At 38.1% G+C, this 26,092-nt stretch overlaps 1 protein-coding gene across 1 annotated transcript in view; it reads right to left on the reverse strand.

The window, feature by feature from the left end:
• The window catches only part of RSPO3 (R-spondin 3), a 56,813-nt gene that overhangs the window by 13,279 nt on the left and 17,442 nt on the right, over positions 1–26,092 (reverse strand). The window lies entirely within an intron of this gene.

Consider the following 26,092-nt stretch of genomic DNA (forward strand, 5'->3'; position numbering starts at 1 on the left):
TGGTGTTGGTGTCCTAGAAAAAATTGTAACACATGAGTTATTTCCATAGTTTTGTGTCCATTTTCACAGGCAATTGTGTTGGATTTTTTTAAGCACGGCCAATATTTTTGTTTATAGCACCATCATACTTCCAGTCTCTCAGGATTCAGCCTCAGAGACTTACTACCTGTGGGACCCTGGGCAAGTTACTTAACTCCAATTGTTTCCAAAGCAAAAAAAAAAAAAAGATACTTGATGCTTCATTCTCCCTAACCCACATATCTACTTTTCATTCCTACCTCTACAACATTTCTTACATATATCCCCTCCTCTCCATTTAAACAGCCTCCAGTGTAGTTTAGAACCTCATCACCTCTCACCTGGACTATTGTCTTCTCATTGGTCTAATACATCTAGTCTCTCAAGTCTCTTTCTGCTCTAATCTATCCTGTATAACAGTGGTGTTAAACATTGTAGCTTGCAACACTCTAGACTTTTGCTGAACCGGATTAAAATGCAATTGGGAAATATTTAACAAAATAAATTAAAAAACAACAAAACATAGATAATGTTAATTTTTGATTTTCTAAGTCAATGTGTGTCCACAGGGATCCTTATGTATAGCTGAGTGATCCCTGTTTCTATTAGAGTTTGACACCCCTACTCTATACCACTGCCAAAGTGGTTTTCTTTTTTTAATTTATATTTCATTTTTAACATCATTGAAATTTTTTTTTGAGTTCCAAATTTTTCTGTTTTTCCAATCCATTCCCAACCTATTGAGAAGGCAAACAACATGATATCAACAATACATGTGAAACCATGCAAAACATATTTCCGTATTAGCCATGCTGCAAAATAAAAAAGAGCAAGAAAAATCAAGAAAGGGAAAAACAATTATGCTTCAACTTGCACCCAGAATTTATCAGTTCTCTCTCTGGAGGTGGATAACATTTTTCATCATGAGTTCTTTGGAACTGTCTTGGATCATTATATTGATCAGAATAACTAAGTCTTTCACAGTTGATCATCATTACAATATTGCTGTTACTATATCCAATGATCTTCTGGTTCTACTTTCTTCACTTTGGGTTATATAGGTCTTCCCAGGTTTTTCTGAAACTAGTCCCCCTCCCCTCCCATCATTTCTTATAGCTCAATAGAATTCCATCGTAATTATATGTGACAACTTTTCCAGCCATTCCCCAACTGATGGGCATCCCCTTAATTTCCTATACTTTGCCTCCACAAAATAGCTGCTATAAATATTTTTGTACATATAGGTTTAAAGTATTTTTCCTAAAGTGCATGTGTCTCTTTCCCCTTCCCCTGTGTAATAACCCCTGTAGGCCCTTGTCACCTCTAGAATTCAATATAAACTCCTGTTTTACATTTAAAACTCTTAGCTCCATACTAACTTACCAGCCTTTTTACCCATCCCTACTCCCCAACCACCCAGGTTGCTGGGTTTGTCCTTCGTTTTCAAAGGGGACCATGACATCAGGGAAATGATGACATGACTTGCAGTTGACTTTGATTTGAGTGAGGGAGGGCTGTGCAAGATCACCAGCCTCACTTTCTCCTCCAGAAATCTAAGATCAAGCCATAACGACTCGGGGTGCTCCTCAAACATAGTGACCCACTTCCCACCTCTATCTTTGTACTGGCAGTTCTCTGTGCCTGAATACTCTTCCTTCTTACCTGCACCACCAAAAATCCCTATTTTCTTTCAAGATATCTCAAGTACTACCCTTTGTCAGAGGCTCTTCCTAATCCCTTTAGTTGCTAGTGTTCCCCTACTCCCCCCATTACCTTAAGTCTGCTCTGTATGTGATCTGTATATACCTATAGATAAGTATGCTGCTCCTCTCTTCCCCTTTACTCTCCCCTAGCACTTATATTATCTACTTAGGAATAAGAATTTTCACTTTTGTCTTTTGATCCTCAGTGCTTATCACAGTGCCTGGTAAATAGTAACTACATTTGTTAATAAATCGATTAAAGAATTTGACTTTAATTTCCTAGGCTTAGCCGAAGAGGTGGACAATATTTTAGGTTTAATGTAGACAATGAGTTCTGACCCCATTTCCTTTCAATTGGGTTCTAGTACAGGGCCAGCTGATTATTTGAATCCAATGCAAAATTGTCCTAAAGAGTTGGCTTTTTCTTGCCTACCCTGATGCTTTTCTTGGAACATTCGCCAGGGCATGTGTTTAATCTCTCCCAATTACAACCTGATGTTGAGAATAAAATGTGGCGTTTATCTCCTCAGTTTTCCAACATAAAGCATATGTAGGAATTTGTAATAATTGACCTTGAATTGTATGAGTTTGTGTTCTATAGGACAATGTGCTTTGCTGCTCTTTCCTTTTATACCACGTCTTCTCATCCCCTCAGGTAAAGGTTATGCATCCAAGAGGCCTCAGTCGGTTCCCCAAAAGGAAAAAGGCAAAGTTTATCTCAGACGATCCAGGAGACTAAAAGGCTTATGCCATCCAGGTTCCATGCTGAAAGATGCTTGTCAGCCAGTTTGAACAAGCACACTTTTAGCAACATTAATTTAGACTGTTAGTGTCCATTTGACATCTTCAACATTTTCAGATTTCCCTATAATAGCTGTAGCTATTAGCTTGACGTTGACCATTGTCCTATATGGTTTTATGTATGTGGGGTGTGTGTGTGTGGGGAAATGGAAGATTGAATTTGTTGAATTTAAAAGTTATTTCCTGTCTCTGTTATCTTCTGTTATCTTAAGTGTCTTCTTTTCCCCAATGTCGTATCCATTAAAATATAATGTTAATTCTTATCATACTCTTGTCTGGAATTCCAAAGGAAAAAATTCTTCATCTTTGTATACACAGGTTTTGTGTATAATCCAATCAGTTCTGGAACTCCTACCCAGGAACTGAGCTATCTGGTTTGGTGAGTGAGTACAAACATAGCAGGCCTACTCTATATGTAACCAGTTCCAGACTGTACCTTGCTTCCTCTCTCATCCAGTCAGTCACCCCTGCTCTGCCACAGGCAGTACAGTCTCCTCCCCCAAGTTCTTGCTCTAAATGCAGTAGTCAAATCAATACTGTTATTCCTTCCAAAAAGGGCACGCCATTGATCCTATGCATTAATTCACCATTCCTGTGACTTCTCAGATGAAAACTGCGTTCTCTGGCTTTCATTCCCCCATATATGTTATCTCCCTTATTAGATTACAGGGTCCTTGAGGATGGCAACAGGCTCACTATTTCTAGTCTCAGTACTCAGCATAGAGCCTGACACATAGTGTTTTTAAATTTATCCATTTACTTATTCATTCATATGAATCTACTATAATTTTAGGCTTGTAGACTGTTAGAACAAGAAGAAACGTAAGAAGCTATTTTGCTCTTTTTTCATTTTACGGACAAGAATATCGAAGCTCAGTGAGGTTAAGTGATATATACATGCAGAAAATCTCTTAATGCATTTAATGATAAATACCTAATGGGCTTAGGATTTCATCAGTATAAGGCATTCTCTTCATGAGTTGTAACTTTGTAGATGCACATAGAGGTTAAATGATTTGTCCAGGGTCACACAGCTAATGTCAAAGGCAGGATTTGGACTCAGGTCTTCCTGATTCCAGACCTAGCCAATATTACCACTACATTCTGCTCCCTTCATTAGTGATAGACAAACCATTCTATTATGCCACCACCAAAGTCTCACTCTGATGCCTCACTGTAGAATTGGGGGTGGCTAGGTGGTGCAGTAGGGAGAGATCTGGGCCTAGAATCAGGAAAACAAATCCAGCCTTAGACATTTACTAGCTGTGTAACCCAGTTTACCTTAGTTTCCTCATCTGTAAAATGGGATCGTATTGATAACAGCACCTACTTCACACAGTTGCTGTGAGGATCAAATGAGATAATAAATACAAAGCAATTAGCATAGTGCCTGGCACACAGCTAATGTTATATAAACATTCATTGTTGTTGTTTGTTATTATTATTAAAGTTGATGCCAGTGGAGTGAGAAGTCTGGCAGGTTTTACAATTCTGGGAAGGTTTTGAGTATGGGCCTGGGATCCATACTCAAATACTCCATACTGGGGCATGGCTGCTTCTGAGGGTCAGTCTTATCTCAATCAATAAATCAATCAATAAACATTTATTAAGCACCTACTATGTACCATGTACATTGTGCCAAGTCCTAGGATACAAAAAGAGGAAAAAGACAGTCCTCGGCCTGAAGGAGCTTACAGTCGAATGGGGAGACAAAATGTAAACAGATATGTACAAAGCAAGCTATATACAGAATGCATAGGAAATAATTAACAGAGGGAAGGCAAAATAATTAAAAGAGGTTTGGAAAATCTTCCTCTAAAAGATAGGGTTTGAGCTGGGACTTAAAGGAGGCCAAGAAGTTAGAGGGTCAAGTGGAAGACATAGAGCATTTCAGGCATAGAGGAATAGCCAGAGAAAATGTCCAGAGCTAAGAGATGGAGTATCTTGTTCTCAGAACAGACAGGAGGCCAGGGTCACTGGATTAAAGAGTATATGGCAGAGAGTAATTAAGAAGATTGGAAAAGTAGCAGAGGGTTAGGTTACAAAGGGCTTTGAAAGCCAAACAGAGCATTTTGTATTTGATCCTGTTGGTGCTGAGGTTGTGTGTGTGTGTGTGTGTGTGTGTGTGTGTGTGACGTGGTTGCACTTGCACTTTAGGAAAATCACTTTGGTGGCTTAGTGGAAGATGGATTGGAGTGGGGAGATACCTGAGGCAGGCAGACCCACCAGCAGTAGGTTATTACTACAACAACCTAGGCACAAGGTGATGAGGGGCCTGTTTTAGAGTGGTGGAAGTGTGAAAGGAGAGAAGGGGGCATATTCTAGAGATGTTGCAAAGGTGAAATCAATAGGCCTTGGTGATAGCTTGAACATGGAGAGTGAGAGATAAGGAAGGGTTAAGGATGACATCTTGATTATGAATCTGAGGGAGCGGGAGGGCAGTGTTGTCTTCCACAGTAATACAGGGTGTCCCTAAAGTCTGGACACATAGGAAAAAATGCATATTTTGAAATATTTGGAATATTAGCAGACCTTAGCCTCTTTGACTTCTTTTTCTGGGGTATGCTAAACGAGAAGGTATACTCAGTGAAAATCACAGATGCAACACACTTGATTGAACACATAAAGAGCAAATGTGCTAAAATTGACAGCAATGTAGAGTTATTGCATCGAGTTCATGTGAATCTTGCAAAATGCATCAACCTTTGCATCACAAATGATGGAAATCATATTGAAGATATTATTTGTTAATATTCAATTAAATAAAATGTTGTCGAAAATTTCATTCATTTAATTTCTTGAAAATATGCATTTTTGCCTATGTGTCCAGACTTTAGGGACACCCTGTAGAGTATCTAGTACAAAGACTCCTCACCATTACTATCTTATATTGGTGTCAATGGCAATGGTTTCAATGGAAGACACTCATGACTGAACACTTAACCCTTATTAGAACTGTCTTTTCAAATCATTCTGGTGACTTAGGGAGCCTTTTACCATGAACATAAATCCTGCTAGGCTTACTGAGGAAGAGAACCAATGAGACTGAGAAGTGTGATCACAAGGGAGCATGGTTTAGATGTAGAGAGGTCATTCAGTTGACCAGCATCCTCTGCTTGGAGAAAAAAAAAACCCTGAAAAAGCCACAGGAACCACAAGCAGCTCATTCTCATTCCAAGAAGTTTTGTAAATAAACTGAGGAAATCTTTTTCTTTTTTTCTGCTTTTTGAATCAGGCAGGATAAAGGGGAAGAAAGGAAGTTTTTTTCCTGTACATAAATTCATAGAATTTCAGAGCTGAAAAGACCTTGGCAATTACTATAATAAAGCAAGTAGCTAGATGGTGAGACAGATAGAGTGCTAGGCCTGGAGTTAGGGAAACCTGGGTTCAAATCTGGTGCCAGATACTTTCTAACTGTGACCCTGGACAAATCACTTAAGCTATTTGCCTCAGTTTCCTCAACTTTAAAATGGAGTTAACAATAATAGGGTTGTTGTGAGAATCAAACAAGATATTCATAAAGTACTTAGCATGGTGCTTTGCATAGATTAGGTGCAATATAAATATCATTCTCTTTTCCCTCTTCCATTAGCCTCATTTTTATAGAAGAAGGAACTGAGCCCCAAAGTAGATGCTCTGTTGTTAGGGAAGATGGAATGGAATGGGATGGCAATACAGTTATTAGCTTTTGTGGCTACCATTTCATACCACTGACTTATATTAAGCTTGTGGTCTGCTAAGACCCCCTGATCCTTTCCAGATGAACTGCTGTGAACCTATATCTTCCCCCTGTTGTACTTATGAAGTTTGTTTTTTAACCCAACTGGCCCATCCAAGTTTCTGATTCTATTCTTTGATTCTGGGTCAGAGTCCAACATCTTCATACTGCAGAACTCTGGCTACTAAATGAGTTCATGAAGTTCAGAAAATACAATTGTGATGTTAAGTATCCAAAAAGATTTTCCAGTCATAATAATTTAGCTATAATATTATCAACCTTATAAATAGTCATGAGTTCATATGTATGAGCTTAAAAGTGACATTTTTCCATAAAACTTCTTCAAATTTTTAAAAATTGTAAGTTAGAAATTCAACCAGGGAGAAATTTGTTCATGACATCAACAAACAATACTCATTGAAGGCATTGGCTCATTATACATCTTCTAGTCCCATTTTGCCTAAAGATGTTCAGCTCATAGAAACAGAGGTGTGTATTAGCTATGCATTTGTCTGAACCTATTATTCCATCAGTGTAGAGAATTCCAAGCAAGAAAACATCTTCTACCTGTGCACATCAGCAGCTGTTAGGCAACTTAAGGTCTTAAGGAATTTCCTGGGTTAAATGAATTCCCCAGAAATATATGATTGTTATGTGTCAGAAGTAGGATTTGAACCCAGATCTTCTTGACTCCAACATCCATCTTCTAGAATAGATTCACCATGCCATTCTATGTCTAGATAGAAATATGTATATATGTGTATATACATATACACATATATACATCCTTGTATATGAATGTACAGAAGTTACACCTAGGGTAGCTGGGAGGCACAGTGGATACAGCGCTGGGCCTAGAATTAGGAAGCTTTCTCTTCCTGAGTTCCAATCCAGCCTCAGACACTAACTCTGTGACCCTGGACAAGTCACTTCACCCCGTTTGCCTCAGTTTTCTCATCTGTAAAATGAGCTGGAGAAGGAATGGCAAACCACTCCAGTATCTTTACCAAGAAAACCCCAAATGGTGTCATGAAGAGTTGGACATGACTGAACAACAATACACACATAGAAAAGTGTGTATTTCAACAATTCCATGGTCTCAGTGGTGTGGGTATCCCCTACACTAGTGAACACTGCAACCCTTTCATGACTTCCTATCCTGTGTAATTTATCTATCTTCTTCCATAAATTTTCCACAAAAGATCTATCCAACAAGTTGGAGGCTTTTCTCTCACGTAAATACATGTATATGTATAAGCACAGCCAAGTGTATTATTGAGACAAAACATGGTATAGTGTATATAGAGATGACCTACAAGCCAGGATGACCTGGGTTCAAATCCTACCCTTCACAATGACTTATCTAAATCAGAATGTTGGGTCAGCTAGGTGGCGCAGTGGATAAAATGCCAGCCCTGGAGTGAGGGGGACCTGAGTTAAAATCTGGCCTCGGGCACTTGATAGTTATTACCTGCATGATGCTGGACAAGTCATTTAACCCCGATTGCCTTGCCCCCCCCCCAAAAAAAGAAAAATCAGAATTTTGATTCAAATTAAAAGGAAAGGCAGTTCTGGAGGGTAAGTGGCACAATACACACAATACATAGAAATCTGGCCTTGGAGCCAATAAGACATAAGTTCAAGTTATGACTTAGATACATACTGCCAATGAGACTCTGGTCAAGCCATTTAAGATCTCAGGCTTCTGGGCCATTCTTTAAGGCTATAATTTGAACAGAAGGTGCTCACCTACAATGATGGAGTTTCTTTCACCAGGAAATTCCTTATGTAAGTTAAATCAGAGATCTTGTCCCAGACCCTCTGTTTGTAAACATATTCTCTCATATATAGTCAATTCCACACAGTCATCCTACCTTGTTTCTCTTGAGTTTGTTCTTGTTAGTGGGAAAAGATTTTTTTAAATGATAATGATTATAGACTATGGAAATATATGGGGGATACTTATTTGCTAAATCTCAACAAAACTGTATTCTAGGATTTTTAATAGGTCATTGCAATATATTATTGAGAAAATTATTATTGCTAGTAAAATGATGGGATTCTTACCCATCTGGAAGTGTTTATATGCAGTCCTGACCCAGAAGCAGGAAAATAGACTGAATGGCCTTTTAAGGTCCTTTTCTACCTTCAGGTTCTATGAGCCCTTGGTTTTGTGATCTTAGAGGTCATAGTTGTGTATCATACAGATTGCTCATTTGCAGGCTGTACAAGGATCACTCAGATTAGGCTTAGTATTACACAACTAGACATTCTAAATTTCCCACACTTTCCTTTGAGGCCAGGCTTTCTGCTTTATTTTATTTTATTTTTTTAAATCAGAAACCACAGGAAACAGCTGGCCCAGATGATTTCTGAAGGCCCTTTGCTCTAAAATGCTATGGCTCTTACTTCAATACTTCCCAGCCCTATGATTTTGTCTGTATATCAAACCCCCGCCCCCTCCCACTCCCAACACAGAGTGTCCCCCAGTACAACTTTGTAGGCTCTGCTAGAGAGCTGTTGAAGCTAAATAATCCCTTTATGACCCACTTGGTGATGGATCTCACCAAATTAAGGTAAACTGGTCATTGGATGGCAGCTGTCCCATCTATCAGCCTATACATAAAGCTCTTACACCTTGATATGATCAGCTGTAGTGTGTGTTCTGCCGGTACAGTCTTCAAGAACCATGTTATGGCACAATGAGCCACCAGAGGAGGAGTTTAATAATGCACAGGGCCTGGAGTTAGGAGGACCTGAGCTCAAATCTGGCCTCAGATGCTTGATACTTACTAGCTGTGTGACCCTGGGCAAGTCACTGAACCCTGACTGCCTCACCAAAAAAAAAAAAGGAATTTAGTGAGGTTGTTTGTTCTATTGGAGAAAATAATTCTGCATGGTTTTTCTCTTTAAAGCACTAATATTGTATTTAGTATTTGTGTAGTGCTTTAACTTTTAAGAATACACTCCTTCACAGAATCACAGCATCTGAGAGCTGTAAGTGTCTTCAGAGGGTCAGCTAGTTGGTACAGTGGATAGAGTACTGGTCTTGGAGTCAGGAAGATGTGAGTTCAAATCCAGTCCCAGATGCCAGCTGTGTGACCCTAGGCAAGTCACTTAAACCCTATTTGTCTCAGTTTCTATTTTGTAAAATGGAAGCACACTGGAGAAGGAAATGGCAAAGCACTCCAATAGCTTTGCTAAGAAAGCCTCATGGAGAAAAGTCTATGGGATCACACTGAGGCGGATGTGACTGAACAACAATGACAAAGGGTCCTCAGAAGCCCATTCAAGTGCTAGCCATACCTGAAGAAGAAACTCCTCTATGATACACCCAAGGGATCTTCCACGCTTTTCTCAAAGGTCTCCAGTGAGGACAAACCCACTGCCTCTCAAGGCAACCCATTGCACTTTGGGACAGCTAAAATTATTAGAAAGCATTTCCTTGCATCAGGCATAACCCTGTCTCTTCCATCCATTGCTCCTATCTCTGCCTTGTAAGATCAAACAGTATAGAGTTAATCTCTTTCTCCCATGACAGCCTATGTAACTATGACCCCAGGTATTGAGTCATCCTAAGTTTTCTCAGCTCCAGGCTAGTTCCTTCAGCTGATCCTTCCATGACATGCTCTCCAATCTCCTCACTGTCCTATTTACCCTTCTCTGGAGGTTCTTAAGCTTATCTATGTACTTCCTGCATTGTGGTACCTAGACCTGAACACCTGTGGTCTAAAAAGGGGGCAGCAGGGTTCTTACCTCCCTGATCGTGGACACTCTGCATTTCTCAAAGGACTAAGATTGTACTTTTCAGCTGTCATTATCACACTGTGGTCATAGCTTGAGCTTGCAAGCCACTAATACTATGGGATCTTTTTCTTAAGAACTATTATCTAGAAATGTCCCTCTGAGGGTCAGCTAGGTGGCCCAGTGAGTAGAGCACCGGCCCTGGAATCAGGAGGACCTGAATTCAAATCTGGCCTCAGACATTTTGACACACTTACTAGCTGTGACCTTGGACAAGTCACTTAACCCTAATTACCCTGCCTTCCCCCCTCCAAAAACTAAAAAAAAGAAATGTCCCTCTGTCCCATCATGCCCTTCCCTAACTACAAAAGTAGCAAGGTTCTTCAGTGGATATAGCTCTGGGCCTGGCATCAGGAAGATGTAAGTTCCAATCGGGACTCAGAATGTGTAATACTGGGCAAGTCAATTAGCTTTTGTCTTCCTCAGGTTCATAAAGAGTAAAATGGTTATAATAATAATATAATAATAATAATGATGATGATGATGATGATAGCACCTATTACCCAGCTTGTTGTGAGGCTCAAGTGAGATTTATTAAGTGCCTAGTACCTGGTAGGTGTTTAATAAATATATATTTCCTTTTATGACTTTTAATTGAGAAAATGATTTGTTGAACTCAAGCATAAAACTTTACACTTAACTCTATTAACTTTTATAAGATATGGCCCAAAGTCCTAGCCTATTGAGATCTTTATGAATCTTGGTATTTGAATATACTAGTGATTAGTTTCATGTCATTTATAAATTTGATAAGAATATTACCTATGTTTTTATTGATAAAAATGTTAAATAGCACATGGCCAAGCATAAGTACCCAAGGTATTCTGCTAGAGACCTTTTTTCCAAGTTGCCATAAAGCTTCTCAATATGACTACTCCAGTCACTTTACCATTTCCAAATCTAATTGTTATCTATTCCACATTTCTTCAACTATTCCACAAAAATAGTTTAAGATGTTTTGTCAAATTCTTTACAAACAAATCTAGGCAAACTATATCTACAGCACTGCCTCAATCTATTGCTATAGTAATCCTGCCAAAAAACCAGATAGGTTAATTTGGCAGGACATATTCTTGATGATGCCATGTTGGCTTGGAGGAATCAGGAATGCTTAGCCTAGAGAAGGAAGATCAGGGTGGCAGGGGGCGAGTAGGTGAGAAGAACATGATAGTTCCCTTCAATTATTTGTAGAAGCAGCAAAACTACGAGACCAGATATAAGATGCAAACAGACAAATTTAGGCTTGACATAAAGAGAAATTTTCCATCAATTGGAGCTATCTAAAACTTGAATGAGCTGCCTTGGTAGGTGATGGGCCCTTTCACTATGACTACTTGATAAGTATGTGGTATATCTACTTCAGATATGTGTTGGATTCAATTACTTCTTCGATTCATTCCTATGCTTAGATTCTATATATCTAAGGGAAAACTAGAGAACAGTTTCAGAGTAACATACAAACAAATGTATGATCACATGGCAGAGAATGGATGTATCCTTGTGGAGAGAATTCCAATAAATGGAAAGTGTACCCTGTGAGGAAGTTTTCTTTTCCTTGAGGAAGTTCTGAAGAATACAGAAGTATGATCTAAAGTAGGAATAACTTGGTTGTGAGTAATCATTTATCATCAGGAAAATAGATATTTTCTTTCAAAGCAATTATCTCTATGAAAATATTTCATTTTATCTTCATAGCAACCCCAAAGGTAAACAAGGGCAAATGATATTATCCTCATTTTATAGACAGAGGGAACACAGAGGCAGTTATGTAATCAACCTACTCCTTAAAAAAGCACTCTGTAAACAAAGATTAGAATCCAGGTCTCTTTTCACATAAGTCAACTGTGACTCAAGAGTAGAGAAAGAAATGATGAGGGAAAGAGAAGGAACACTGTACCAGTCTTAGAATTGGATTGTGGACTTGGCTTTGCTACTTATTAATTAGGTCAACTTGAGCAAACCACAACTCCCTCATACCTCGCTTTCCTCATCTAAAAATTTGGTTGAACTGGATCACCCAAATCATTTTGACTCGTGAAAAATGAGAATAAGAATCTATTAAATACATGGCATGTGAAAATATAGTTATCCTCTCCACATGGTGACTTTCCCCATCAAGGTTTTGATATATTGTGGGTCAACATAAGAAATTAAATATGAATTTTTTGGGAGTTTTTCAGAAGCTGCAGATGATAGAAGGCCAGCAAATGATACAGAGCTTATGAACAAATATGAAACCCAAATTTTACAATAAGGTACTGTAAACACCAAATTTTTTTAAAAAGGAAAAAGAATCATACTTCTCTAATATGAGAGGAGGGCCAAAAAATTTTATGCAGATTTTCCAGATCATGGGGGTACCACATCCCTAACCCCTGCAATGTGGAAGGGTTAACTGTGTATACATTTGCATATATCATATCTTTTTTTTACTACATTTAGAATTTTTAAAAAGAAATCTTTTAAAAGAGAATTTTTTAATTAAGGTTGAGTACATGAAAAAGTACATATTAGTACATAACTCATATCAAATATTGCAGATGCTTGAACTGTCATTTGGTCAGTCATCCCAGAGTAAATTGGTCTCCGTGTCTATCATTGCTGAAACTTAATTCCCTTATCCCTTTATAAATTGATGTCTTTCCACATGTGATGTTACTAATGCAATAATTCGCAAATAGAATTTCTAGTAAGACAGAAAGAGTAACTGTACTCTCTCCTCCTCTGATGATCCAGAGCCCAAAGGTATTTTATTAAGTGATTACAAAGAAATATTACTTAAATTATTAACTCAATCAAAAAATAGATTACTTAACTAAAATCTTAAATGCTTATGGGCACACAAAATAGACTATGATATTAGAAATGTTATATTTTGTGATTAAGTAAATTTCAATGATCTGATTTAATTTATTCTTTCCTAAAGCTCAAAGACAGAAGTGCTGTGTGAACAGCATGCTTCTTTTTGGAACTGTCATCAAAGCAAATTGCCAACACCTCTCAAAGACATTTGTTTGAGGCTAAGGACCAGTTGCATCATATTTGCAAAATATTATCCATGAGCCTATGTTGCAGATTTAGAAAACAAGCCATTGTACTTCAACAAAGGCATCAAGGGTCACAGGAGATGAGGTAGAAAGGATCTCACTGGCCATCTAGTCCAATCTGGACCTGAACAAAATACCGTCAACAATATATCTAAATAGTTGGTGATATAACCATTGCTTTTGACATTCAGTGAGAGGAATCCACTAGCTCTGGAGGCAAATCATTACACTTTGGAAGCACTCCAAATGTTTGGAAAGTTTTCCTTTACATATGAAAAAGACAAAGCCTAGGTTTCATTTAGCTAGCTTTAAAAGTGGACTTGTGAGTTCCACAGAAATCGCTTTCAATCTACACAATGTGCTTTGATCCATATACAATGTCATTTCTATTTCTGCCACATTCCTCTCTGCCTGCTAGCTACGTTGCTGGTCTTAGAGGACAACTTAGAGAGCGTCGAGGCAATATATTAGCTTCACAAAATCAGTCCTCCTTTTGTAGCTGTGTTTTCTTCCTGCTTGTATCTGCCTTTTCTACACATTAGGGAAGGGGAAGGGAATAAGCATTTATTAAGCATTTACTATATGCCAGGTATTGCGCTAAATGGTTTACAAATAGCATCTCATTTGATCCCCACAACAACTCTGTTTGGTAGGTGTGATTATTATACTCATTTTACAGTTAAGGGAATTGAGGCAAACAGGAGTTACATGACTTGCACAGGGTCATACAGCTAGCAAGTGTCTGAGATTGGATTTGAACTCAGATCTTCCTGATCCCAGGCTAGTTCTCTATTCTTTGTAGTTGTTCCTCATTATTAGCTCACCTTTTGTACGTTGATTACTTTAGGTTATGCATGTGAAATAAAAAATATTCCTTAGGTTGGCTAAGAAGCAATGAACCAAAATATGAAAGTTGATAAATATTTCATTGAAAGCAGGAATTAATTACATATCAGTTTGTAAATATTTGATGAGAGAATTATACCTACACGACATATAATACAGAGACTTTTAATTGTAGCCATCAAGTCTTCAAACTGAAACTTCAGAAATGTTCATGTGTAGTTTACATTTTGTTGTCTACTTAATTTGGGATAAAATAACGCAACTGGTTTTAATATTGGTCATCTTAGCATAGACTAGTTCTACTGTAGCTTAGGACTCCATTGTTTCTAAAGTTTTTTTTTAAACTTAGGGTGGTGTTATGGTGGCTTAAAGTTAGAAGACGTTTTCATGGCTCTTTTAGAATGTTTGGCATTGCTCACTTTAAAACACAAATCTGACATTAAAAGTTTAAGCTACTTTTCAGTCCCTTTCAGGTTGTGTGTCATATATTCAAAATCGTATTGGGGTTTGGAGTTCCTCTTTGTGTGCTTCTGTGAGTTCTGAATTTGTTCAAAAGCGAGGCAACATGTCCAGGTTTCAGAGACAAAGCTGATTCTGGTCAGGGAGATGCGAGTAGACAGAAAGTATGTCATAGAAAGTTTGGCACAGCGTATAAACTCGTGTAAGAATTTTGTATCAATTATCAGACTTGTTCATCACATTGCATCAACTCTTTCAAACCTCCAAGGCACCAGTTTATACCCAAGATGTATAATTTTCTAAATGTTATCCTAGTCCTGTGGTTATCAAAGTGTGTTTCAGGGACTACTAGTGGTCAGTGAGGGTTCTCCAGGTGGTCTGTGGGCTAGCTCCTTATAGTATTAATGCTTTTAAGGATGTCTATTCTTTAGATTTCAGCATATATTAAAAATGACATATGATTTAATAAAAACCAAATCACACCTAATTGGCATCTCACTAAAACACTCTAGCCTCATAGATTCTTTGATATTATTATTATATTCATTTAGGTGAGGGATTTGTGTGTATGTTATGATCCTGGGGGTGGAGACTGCATCTCTTGCCTCACTGAAACAGACCAGAAAAGATTTAAGAATCACTGTCTGGCAGACCTAAGGAATATTTTATTTCATGGCTGGTTTGGTAGTCTACCATTATTCTGTGGTAGAACATGTTGTTTTAAATGAGAAAATTTTTGAGAACTTGGAACATTTTTTTTTTTACTGAATAATAATCTGCTGAAGGGAGTCTAATATTTTTACTCTATCAATACTTTAAAATGAAACCACAGCAGTAAAAGAGATTTAACATTAACCAGCAATTAGATGGGTAGCCCACTAAAAACAAACTCAGCAGATCATAAGTAGCTACAGTATTCTTAAAATCTCAGATATGACAAACATTTGACTATGAATCTTTTGTTAGATTGCTGGGGTGAGGGGCTGTGCTTTGTTTGGCTCAGGGGTAGAACCAAGCCTAGAAATGAGCAGTCAAAGACAGGATAAGCTTCTTGATACTTAGATGCCCTGTGGAGATCATACATTTTATTCTACATCAATGACCCTGAGAAGAAAAGAATGGTATAGATACCTTCATTCGGTTATCCAAGTGTAACCGTATGGGTCTTAGAATAGACCAAGCATCTTATGCTTTGTGTATACATTCTTTTATTGATTATTATATTCAGACATTTCAAAGAGCAAATCCATTTGAGGCACTATTCTTGCAAGAAAACAAGAAACTGTGCAAAATATATTCTGTCTAATGGAGATCATCTCTTTTGGATCTCTTCCCCTTCTTTCCAGCTGCTACCTAGTAGTTTAAGGCTGTCTGAGCTGGCAAAGGGAGCAAGTACTTTTAAAAGTTTTCATTTGCTGTTTTGTCAAGGAGGCTGCTTAGGACACGAGGATTTGCAAGAACCATGAACGAGGAGAAGAAAGGGAAAAGTTACACGTCTTGAATATGTGCTTTCTTTATATCTTACTGAATATTTAAATACAAATAGTTGATGGTTCAAATGATATTTTTTTGCTTTATTTGTTTACTTAAATAAATTGGAATAAAATACTCCTTAAGTTTTCCAGACAGCAATTCTTATTTTTTTCTGGTTTATTTTAGTAATGCAAGAGATGCAATCCCCACCCCCTTCATCATGATACACACACCTAAAAATTATACATCAATGATATTGAAGAATCTATGAATGTTTTGATGAGACACCAATTAGATGAGATTTGGTTTTTGTTAAATTTATTTATTGCTATTGCTTTGAATAGCAACTATGCTTTTCTACTTTGTCGTAACCTTTTCTCTGTATCTTGATCCAGCATTTTCTTATTCAAAATGAACTAATTAAAATCTGTCTTTTTTCAATAGAATCAAGATTCATAAATAAGGATTTTTCTGTGATGTGCCAATGGTGATATCATCTCATTGCTTCTCCTATTGACATTATAACAACATGCACTTTTAACAATAAAAAGCTAGAAGTCGGGGCGGGGCAGTGATTTTGGCCTGTTTGGGATGGGTGACCAATATGGTGGACCAGAATTGCATATGTCAAACTGTTGGTAAGGCAAGGTTTCCCCTTCCTCAAGCAGGCATTCTCCTGAGAAGAGGTGAAAGGAGGACAAACAGGTTAGGAAAGTGATAAAAGTACACCTAGATTTTGGGAGTCTGGACTTGTTAAGGACTTACTGGTATTAATAGCATTTTGCAGGAGGCAGCGCTAATGCTTCTCACATAACAGCTGGATTAATTATGAGCATTCATGTGACCAAGAAAGTCCTTTTTAAAGGCAGGGATTATTACAAATTACCACAAACAGAAAATGAGCTACTGTTTTGAATTCATAATATTATTTAGGATTCAAAAACTACTAATGTCACAGACATTTTCTTTCATTGACTGCACCTTTTTTCTTAAAAGAAACTCTCCATTGGCATTACAAGCAAGCAGCCATCTTTATGTTACACGAAATTTTAATGTGCCATATTTGATGGCAGAAACCTCAGTGCAAACAAACAGATTGCACTTGTACCTATGCCCTAGTTTAGAAAAAAAGAAAAAAAACACCATTTGAGTAAATATAAAGGGACTTGTAAATACAGAATTATGTGGTTTCTGATATTTCTTGCATTTCTGAAATTCTTTGATTCTGTGAACTTATTATCTGGGCTGTAGCAGCCCTGAAGACCAATGTTACAGCCCTGAAGGCTGAATCTGACCTTTGGGGCAGAGATGCCTCTCTCTTGCTTTAAGAGCAAATAGCCTCCCAAAGTCCATATTGAAGAAAGGTTAGTTTAAGAGAGGCTGATTCACATCCAAGATTAGGAAAGTGAGAAATCCTTCTCTATTCTTCAATGGCATATCACATCTGGACTATTGTGGTTAGTTCTATGTACCATATTTGAGCAAGGACATAGCAAGTTTTCTTATTGATCCAAGGGTAGGGAACCTGTGGCCTCGAGGCCACATGTAGCCTTCTAGGTCCTTGGGTGTGGCCTTTTGACTGAGTACAAATTTTACAGAACAAATCCTTTTATGAAGGGGTTTTGTTGTATGAAGTTTGGATTTAGTCACAGGGCTGCACTTGAGGACCTAGAGGGCCACACGTGGCCTTGAGGTCTCAAGTTTGCCACCCCTGGATTATCCCTTCATAGAATCTCTTCTATCAGTCCCCCTCTTTCCACTCACACCACAACCACTGTAACTCAGGCCATTTTCGTCTCTTTCCTGGATTATTCCAGTAGCCTTTTAACTGGTCTCCCTGAAATTCAATCGGTATTCCATATAGCTGCAAAATTGATATCCCTAAAACACCTGTCTGACCAAGCCACACATCTTCTCAAGGAGCTTCAGTGCTTCCCTAATGCCTTTAAGATAAAATAAATACTATTTTCATTTGAATTTGAAGCCCTTCACACTCTGGCTCAAGAATATCTTTGTAGGTTGATTACACACTACACTCTTTCTCACATAATCTAGGTTCTAGATAAACTGGCCTACTTGCCTTTCTCTGTCCCTGACAATGCATCTCTTGTTATTGTATAGACTATTATCCCCCATGTCTAATTCTCCTCGTGGTTAGTGACCCTCTAATACTGTGGTATTTATATTGCATATATTTTATATTTACTTATTTTTATACACATTTTATACACCTCTCCTTCCCATGCCAGTAGACTTTAACTTCTTGGATAGTAAGAACTATTTTTTTAAAAAAATTATATAACTAGGGCCTAGCATGATGCCTGTCACATGTTAGGTACTTAATGAAGGCTAGATGAGCTAAATTATTTAGAGGAGGATAGACTGAATGGTGAAAGACCTCAAGATATTTAGCCTGGTGAGGAGAAGATTTGAGGGAGGACATGTTATCAGTCTTTAAGTATTTAAAGATCTGTGCAGTGAAGGAGGGATTAAACTTGTTCTTAGTTTTAGGGAGCAAAATGAGGAACAAAGTTTGGAAGTCTCAGAGAGGCTGATTTAGGTGAACAATCAGAAGGCTCTAAAAATGTAATGAGCTGCTCGTTAGGTAGTGGCCCACCCTCGCTGAAGGCCTTAAAGCAAAAGCCAGAATGATCAGGGATGCTGTAGGAGATTCTGTCAGTGAGAGTCACATATCTGTTACCTTGGGGTATGCATACCCCCTTTTAGATTTATCCAACTCCACTGGCGACTCTTGGTGAAAGGCTGCCAAACTGCTTGGATCTGGAACACATGTTCAATTTCTTGCAGCTACTGTATTCAGCTACAACTTCCATACTCTATTCTCAGCTCAGAGATAGCCATCATTAGAGAGTAGTGAATGTTCACAGTGATTCAGGGTAATTGTTGCTAGGGATGGGAAAGGTGTGGAGGCCTTGAAGAATGGACTACTTCCATTTGCTGACCCCTGTTTCCCACCTTCTCATTGTGATCCCATGGAGAAAGTTTGTCTGCTTCAACAAATCTCTGTTTTGGTCTATATGTTCAATATTTTCCTCCCTCAAATACAGTAATGAAGTGGTCATCCTTTCCCTTTTTGGATTTCATTTCCCCTTTTAAAACTAGCATCAAAGAATTCCCTTTTCATCAAGGAGATTGTTCGGTCATTTCAGTAGTGTCTGACTCTTCATGACCCAATGTGGGGTTTTCTTTGTAAAGATACTGAGTGGTTTTCCATTTCCTTCTCCAGTTCATTTCACAGATTAGTAAACTGAGGCAAAGAAGGTTAAGTGACTTGCCCAAGATCACATAGCTAGTAAGTGTCTAAGGCCAGAAATGAACTCATGAAGATGAGTCTTCCTGATTCCAAGCCTGGAGCTCTATCCACTGTACCACCTAGCTGCCCACATCAAGAAGAAGGATCTTAAATTTAATATCCCCTTTCTTTCATATATCAAGAATTTCAAATATAAATTGGAAAAAATAGCAAAATGGAAAAGTTTGTTGGGCATGCTTTACTTTCTTCTACACATTCACATTCTTGTAGAATCTTTTAGAATATAGAGCCATTTAGGGGAGGGGTGTTGGTGGAACTTTATTTTTTGTAATCTAGACAATTTTTGTTGTTGCCAAATGCTTAGTTTGTTCACATAACCCTATAAGGGACAGTTACATGGCTTGGCGGATAGAGCACTGGACCTGGAGTAAAGAAGACCTATGTTCAAATCTAGCCTCAGACACTTACTAGCTGAGTGATCCTGGGCAAGTCACTTAATGTCTGTTTGCCTTAATCCACTGGAGAGGTAAATGGCAAACCATTCCCATACCTTTGCCAAGAAAATCCCATGGACAGTGTTGGTGTGGTGTGGTCCACAGGGTCACAAAGAGTTGGACATGATTAAATGACTGAAAAACAACATAGCCCTATAAATTAGAACATAGAGAGACGGCATCATACCTAACAGCAGGAGAGAAAGCTAGCTTCGAGGCCAGGAAGACACGGATTGAGGTCTCACCTCTCATAATAATGGCTGTGTGACACTAGGCAAAGTACTTAACCTCTCAAAGCTCTGGCAAACTTTCTAAGACCAAGTTCTAGAGAAGGTGCCTGTCTCCATTGGCAGAAGGAGTTGCCTCATTTGCAAGATCCCTATATAACGAAATCACAAATTCGATCCCTACATAGGGGCATCACTCTACGTAAAGGCATCATACAGCAGGAATGTACAGGATTTTGGACTTACTGATTGAGTCTTTGATTCATGATCCCACAGAATACTTCTATTGGAAAGGATTAAGTCAAAGTATTCTTCAAGTCTCTTTATTTGAGGGGGACCATATCCTTTAAAGGAATTAACTACTGTTAAAGAATGCCCCTAATTATCTATCATCTTTTAGGTTACTTGCATAAGAAACCCACCTGGAAATCACTTGTTGGCATGTTTATCAAGATGGTGCCTAGGGAAGATCATATTGGATTTCTTATAAATCATGGATTTAGAGTCAAGGAAACTTAGAGGTCACCTAGTCCAACCTTTTTATTTTAACTATGAAGAGACTGAAGCCTAGGGAAGTAAGTGACTAGTCTTAGGTCACATAGGTGGTAAGTGCCAGAGCCAGGAATGAAAACCAGGTCTTTGGCCTCCAAATCCAACATTCTTTTTATTTCTTTTTTCCTCCCAGCATTCTTTTGATTCTGCTGCATTGCTTCTGATGGACCAGTCAAGGCAGTTATGATACAAGCTTTGATAAATGCTTTGGAGGGATGGCAAATGACGCACTATTTGAAAAAAAATACAGTTTTAGGGAATTTCCAAAATGAATTCCAATTAGTAAACTGATGTTAATATTTACAGTCAGCATGCTGAAGATGGAAACAAACAAAGCTAAAATATATTCCTCCATTACAAGCTTAACCTAACAATGCTAATTACATTGATGGTATATATAGCTTAGTTCCTATGATTGTCACAAACCTTCTGCTCATTGAAGATTTCAATTCATTTGTCATAAATTTTAAGACAGGAAGATGCCAGGAGAGCTAATAAAAGGAAACCTTTTCTGTTATCTGAAGCTCACATTCCTGCTTCATTCCCTTATGCTTTTTCAGTTTTCCAAGGAGAAAACTGGGTGTAGGCTCAGTGGTCATCTATTCTTTAACTTCCATTCCCACTAACGTAGTCTTTGTTTTTATACAATTCAGCTGAAAAAATTCTGAGTTGTATTTTATTGATAAATTTATAATACTTTAAACTTTCCTCCAAATATAATTTTTTCATAAATTTATAACTTTAAACTCTTTTCCAAATGTAATTTTCTAATTGCTGTAAAAATGTGTTGCTAAAAATATATTTATGTTGTTAAAGCACCATAGCTTATAATATAATAATAATAATTAACATTTATATAGCACTTTCTATGTTCTACGCACTGTGTTAAGCACTTTACAGTTATTATCTCATTTGAGCCAATAACTCTGGGAGGTAGGTGCTATTATGATCTCTATTTTACACTTGAGGAAACAGACAAACAGAGGTCAAGGGATTTGCCTAGGGTCACACAACTAGTAAGTATCTCAGGGCAGATTTGAACTGGGATCTTCCTGACTCTAGGCCCACAGCTCTATCTACTGTACCATCTAATTCAAAGATTTGCTATATATCCAGGGTCCAACTTGAATTTTGCCTTTGTTGTAATAAACAGTAGTTTCCTTGGTGAGCTCATTGCAAATGAAATCATCAGGAGAACCAATTGTTTTAGAGGCAGCATGATAGAGTGAACAGGTTGCTTAGCAGGGAATCAGAAAGAGCTGGATCCAAAAGAGGCTGTGCGACTCTGGGTAAACCACTTAATTTCTCTGGGCTTCATTTTTTTAATATATAAAATTAGTGTGTGTATGTGGGGGGAGGAAGGTAATAATAACACCTACCTCATAGGATTGTGGTAAAGATGAAATTAATGTATGTAAGTATTTTGCAAACTTTAAAGCTCTAAAAATGTAAGCTATTATTATTAACAATAATAAAGATAATAAATTTCTAGGCAGCTAGATAGCATAGTATATAGTTAGGAAGACCTGAGTTCAAATCCAACCTCCAGCACTTCACCTGCCTCATTTTCCTCAAATGTAAATGGGGAAGATAATAGCCTACCTCCCAGGTTTGTTATGAGGACCAAATGAATTTTGTAAACCTAAATGCTAGCTATTGTTATTAATTATTTCTATTCTTTTGAAAGATTCCTACTTAGTGACAATGTTATCCTAACTCAAAGTATTAGTATAATGAAATCGTATTCTTCCAGATATTCCCTAATTCAGGTCCTAACTAATTCTGACTTTTCCTTAGTAAATTTGAATTTTTTAGTAGTTTTCAAAATTCAAAAATACTTTTAGAAAACCTTGCAGTGTAATCTACTGAAGATTATTACTATGTATGATACCTAGCACAGAATTTAAAACATAGTTAATGATAACGTTAAATTAATCCTGGGTCTTCTGATCAGTTGCTCAAGCCTAGTTTTACCTTTACCAGTCCCATTTCATCCAAACTAAACAGAATTAAAACAGAGAAAAATTAGTTGCGGAAATGTTGAAGCTCAGTTGAGATTACTTTTGTGCTGTGATTCTCTGATTTCTAGTACATTGTACTTTCCACTAGGACCAAGTTCATTTTTTTTCCTTTTTCTATTTTTCCATACTCTACAAGACCTTATTGCTCAAAGAGGGTAATGGTCCAAGGACCTTGTACAGAGCTCTGTGGGGAATCATGAAAATTTGGCCTGAAATACCAGGTCTAACATTCTTGATGTTATATTATTTAAGGCAAGATATCTAGTGCTGAGGGTCCTGTCTGAAAGGAGCGAAAATAAGGATCACGGATCTGGAAGGAAATTTAATACATGACAAACTAATGCAACAAGTAAAGAAATAGAAAGGGCATTTGGAATCCAATTCTCATTTCCTAGCATAGGGCATTTTCTGATCATACCACATTGCCTATTAGGTTCCAGGAAGAAGAAGTTCAGTTTAAAGCAAGTTAGAGGTATGGTCCTATTCAATTCAGTTCTTCAAGTTTATCTTTTCCCTCCTTCATAAAACCTTTCTAATTTTTGTTTCTGATTCTCAAATTTAAACACACACACACACACACACACACATGCGTGCACACACACACACAAAAGGTACATTGTTGGAATAACAAGGAGGAACAACATATAAGGAGGTCATCTAAGGTCTATGTGAAATCAAAATATGTATCATTAAAATATGTTTGCTGCTATTTTTATGAATAGTACTTGTATGGTCTCTCTCTGTCAGGATTTCACTGCTTGTTACAGAACAACATTGTAGAAATCTCTGTCTTGGGAGATCTCTGTTGTGAAAGCAAAAATGCAAAGCTAGATGAAAAAAGTGATTATGAGTTTTTAAAAGAGAGACTAGATCAAGATCTCTTATTCTACTCCCTAGTACCCTAATGAACTCACAGTTTTAGCCAGAAGATCTATGGAGAGGGGAAAACTGCTGCATTTAATTATTTTATAGGACACACTTTTAAAAATTTCAAGTACTGGTGGGTACTACCAAATTTAACAGCTGGGGGAGACCTTGGGCATCACCTAGTACAACCCCTCATTTTACACATGAATTGTACCGACTAGATTTCCATCAGATGTTTATCTGTGGTCTTGGGCTGTGGTTGGCTTTACACTTCTAGGAATGTAAAGGGAACTTTCTTGGGCTCTCTAAAATTGTACCCATCTCTGGGTTGTTCCCATGCCTGTGAATCTTGCTCACCCCCTTTTTTAAGAATCAATTTGAATTCTGGGTAATATATTGATGCCTTCAGAACACTGCAAACTGGACAGAACTGATTAGAATATTACTTGTGATCTCCCCTAATGCCTGTTAGGGTGATGGGCTTAGGGTACTAATACTCTTTGAATGTATGATATTTGATATAAGCATTAGTGCTCAGCTTTTATTTCTTTTATGATTTCATAGATAATAATATAGGAAGCAGAGCTCTCACTCAACATGATCCTAGAGCTATGACTCACTTGGTGAGAACATGGTTGAGGGGGCCTGAGAACTGTTTTCCAAACTGGCATTGGGGTAGAGAGATCATTGGATGGTTCACTTTCTAAATCAGTAGGACACCAATGCTAAGCTTCGACTATTTCCAATGGAAATGAATTAATTTGCTCTCCATTTTGTATCCTGTGTGTCTAATGTGCAATGTCTGTAGTGACTCCTTATGCTACAATTCTGAAGTTCAGACCACAGTGCATCTGAATGCCCTATTTGATACTGTCCCTTTTTACTCCTTCTACCGGAACCAAGGCAGGATTCTTTGAATTAGATAGCACAGGGCCTGCTGGTGCAAACATTAATAAGATCCATCATTTAAGAACAGTTACTTACACTTTGTTTAATCTCTAATGGAAAGGATTTTTCTAAATATTTACATCAGAGCAGTTGTCAGAATGAATCCTGCAAATTACTGGCCTCCTCCCAGGAGGAAGGGGGTTGACTTGGGCTGGAGGAGGAGATGGAGAGGGAGAGGGAAGAAAGGGAAAGGAGATGCAGAGGGAGGAGGAAGGGAAAATGAGGAGAGGAAAAGGAAGAAATGGAGAGGGTAGAGAGGGAGAGGGAGGAAAGGAGAGGGAAAGGAGGAGGAGAAGAAAAAGAGAGGTGGGGACAAGGAAGAGAGGGAAAAGGAGGAGAGGCAGAAGAGGAAAAGAGAAGAAAGGAGGAGGAGAAGGAAGAGAAGAGGAAAAATGAGGAAAGGCAGAGGCAGAGGAGAAGGAAGAGAGGAAGAAGGGAGGGAGATGGAGAAGAAGAGAAGAAAGAGAGGAGGAGAGGCATAGGAGAAGAAGAAAGAGAGGAAGAAAGGGAAAAGAAGAAAGGGTGTAGGAAAAAGGAGAAGGAAAAGGAGAGTAAAAAAAGAAGTGAAGGAATGGAGGAGGAAAGGAAATAAATGTAAGGGGGAGGAAAGGGAGAATCTTGGGGATGAGCTTTTAGGAAGTCCATAGGCATGAAGATGAGAGGTTTGCATGAAGAAAAAGATACTTCAGCACTCTAGAGTTATCAGTGTAAAGTAGTTGAGGAGCCACTTTAATTTTATTGCTCTTGTAAAAATGACTCTCCATTCCTTCAGATTTTGAAAGCAATGGGGATTGTTTGGGTTACTGAGACCCTGTAAAAACATGGTACACAATGCAAGCAGCCTTGCACCAAAAGCGTGAGGAAGCTAAGAACTTGATCTGAGCCACTGGCTCATTTGCCAGTAAGGATAAGGAAAGGACTTAGTCCTTCTGGGAGTTTTTGAGAGCCCAAACATGTGAGAACTGGGGAAGGAGAGGCAAAATCTTAGCTCCTGTGGTGCCGCTGCCAAGATAAATGCTTCAGTATTTTATAAATTAACTCTGCTGTCTGCATGTTTGTTTTTGCTTTGGGAGCCTCTAAAAGGAGGCTGTTCAGCTCATCTTATTAGTGACCACTGGGTTTGGGGGTGGAGTGGGGTGAACAGAGACCTGAATAGGATAAGGGATAGGTGGAATAAATATATTGCACTGGAAAATATTGACAATTTAAAGTTACAGAATATTCTTTACCACTAACCCAAGGTTCTCCTTCTACAGATCATGTGAATTAGGTAGTTAAGCCATAAACCATTATATTAAGCTTTCTGGGGTTGTAAAGTCTCCATTTACAGCATGAGGAATACATTAATTGTAGAGGCAAAAGGTTTATTATGAAGCATTGGTATGTCAATGGGGGTGTATATGTGGGGAGCTAAAGATGGTGGCTGTCTCTGGAAATGATTAGTGGCTCATCTGATCAGCAATCTCCTTTTGCTATCTGAAGTGAAGGGTTTAAGTTTGGGATTTAATTCCCTGTGCTGTCTTCCCCCATTAGAATGTAAGCTACTTGAGGATAGGGATGGGTCTTTCTTTTTACTTGTATTTGTACAATTAACGCAGTGCCTGGCACATATGTATGTATTGCATTGATTGAATTGGCATCCAGGCAATTGTGTATAGGAGGGTCTCACGAAGTTGGCTGTCCAACAAAATTTGTGGTTAATTACTGTACCTGCCCATTTTGCATCGTTATGGTGATAGGAACTACATACTACCAAAAAGCAACAGAAGAAACAAATATGGAGTCCATTATACATTTCCAAAACCTTAAGCGAACAATGTTCCAAAGTTATCCCATTACC

This window comes from Trichosurus vulpecula, chromosome 7 (genome assembly GCF_011100635.1).
Source record: "Trichosurus vulpecula isolate mTriVul1 chromosome 7, mTriVul1.pri, whole genome shotgun sequence".
Classification (NCBI taxonomy): Eukaryota; Metazoa; Chordata; class Mammalia; order Diprotodontia; family Phalangeridae; genus Trichosurus; species Trichosurus vulpecula.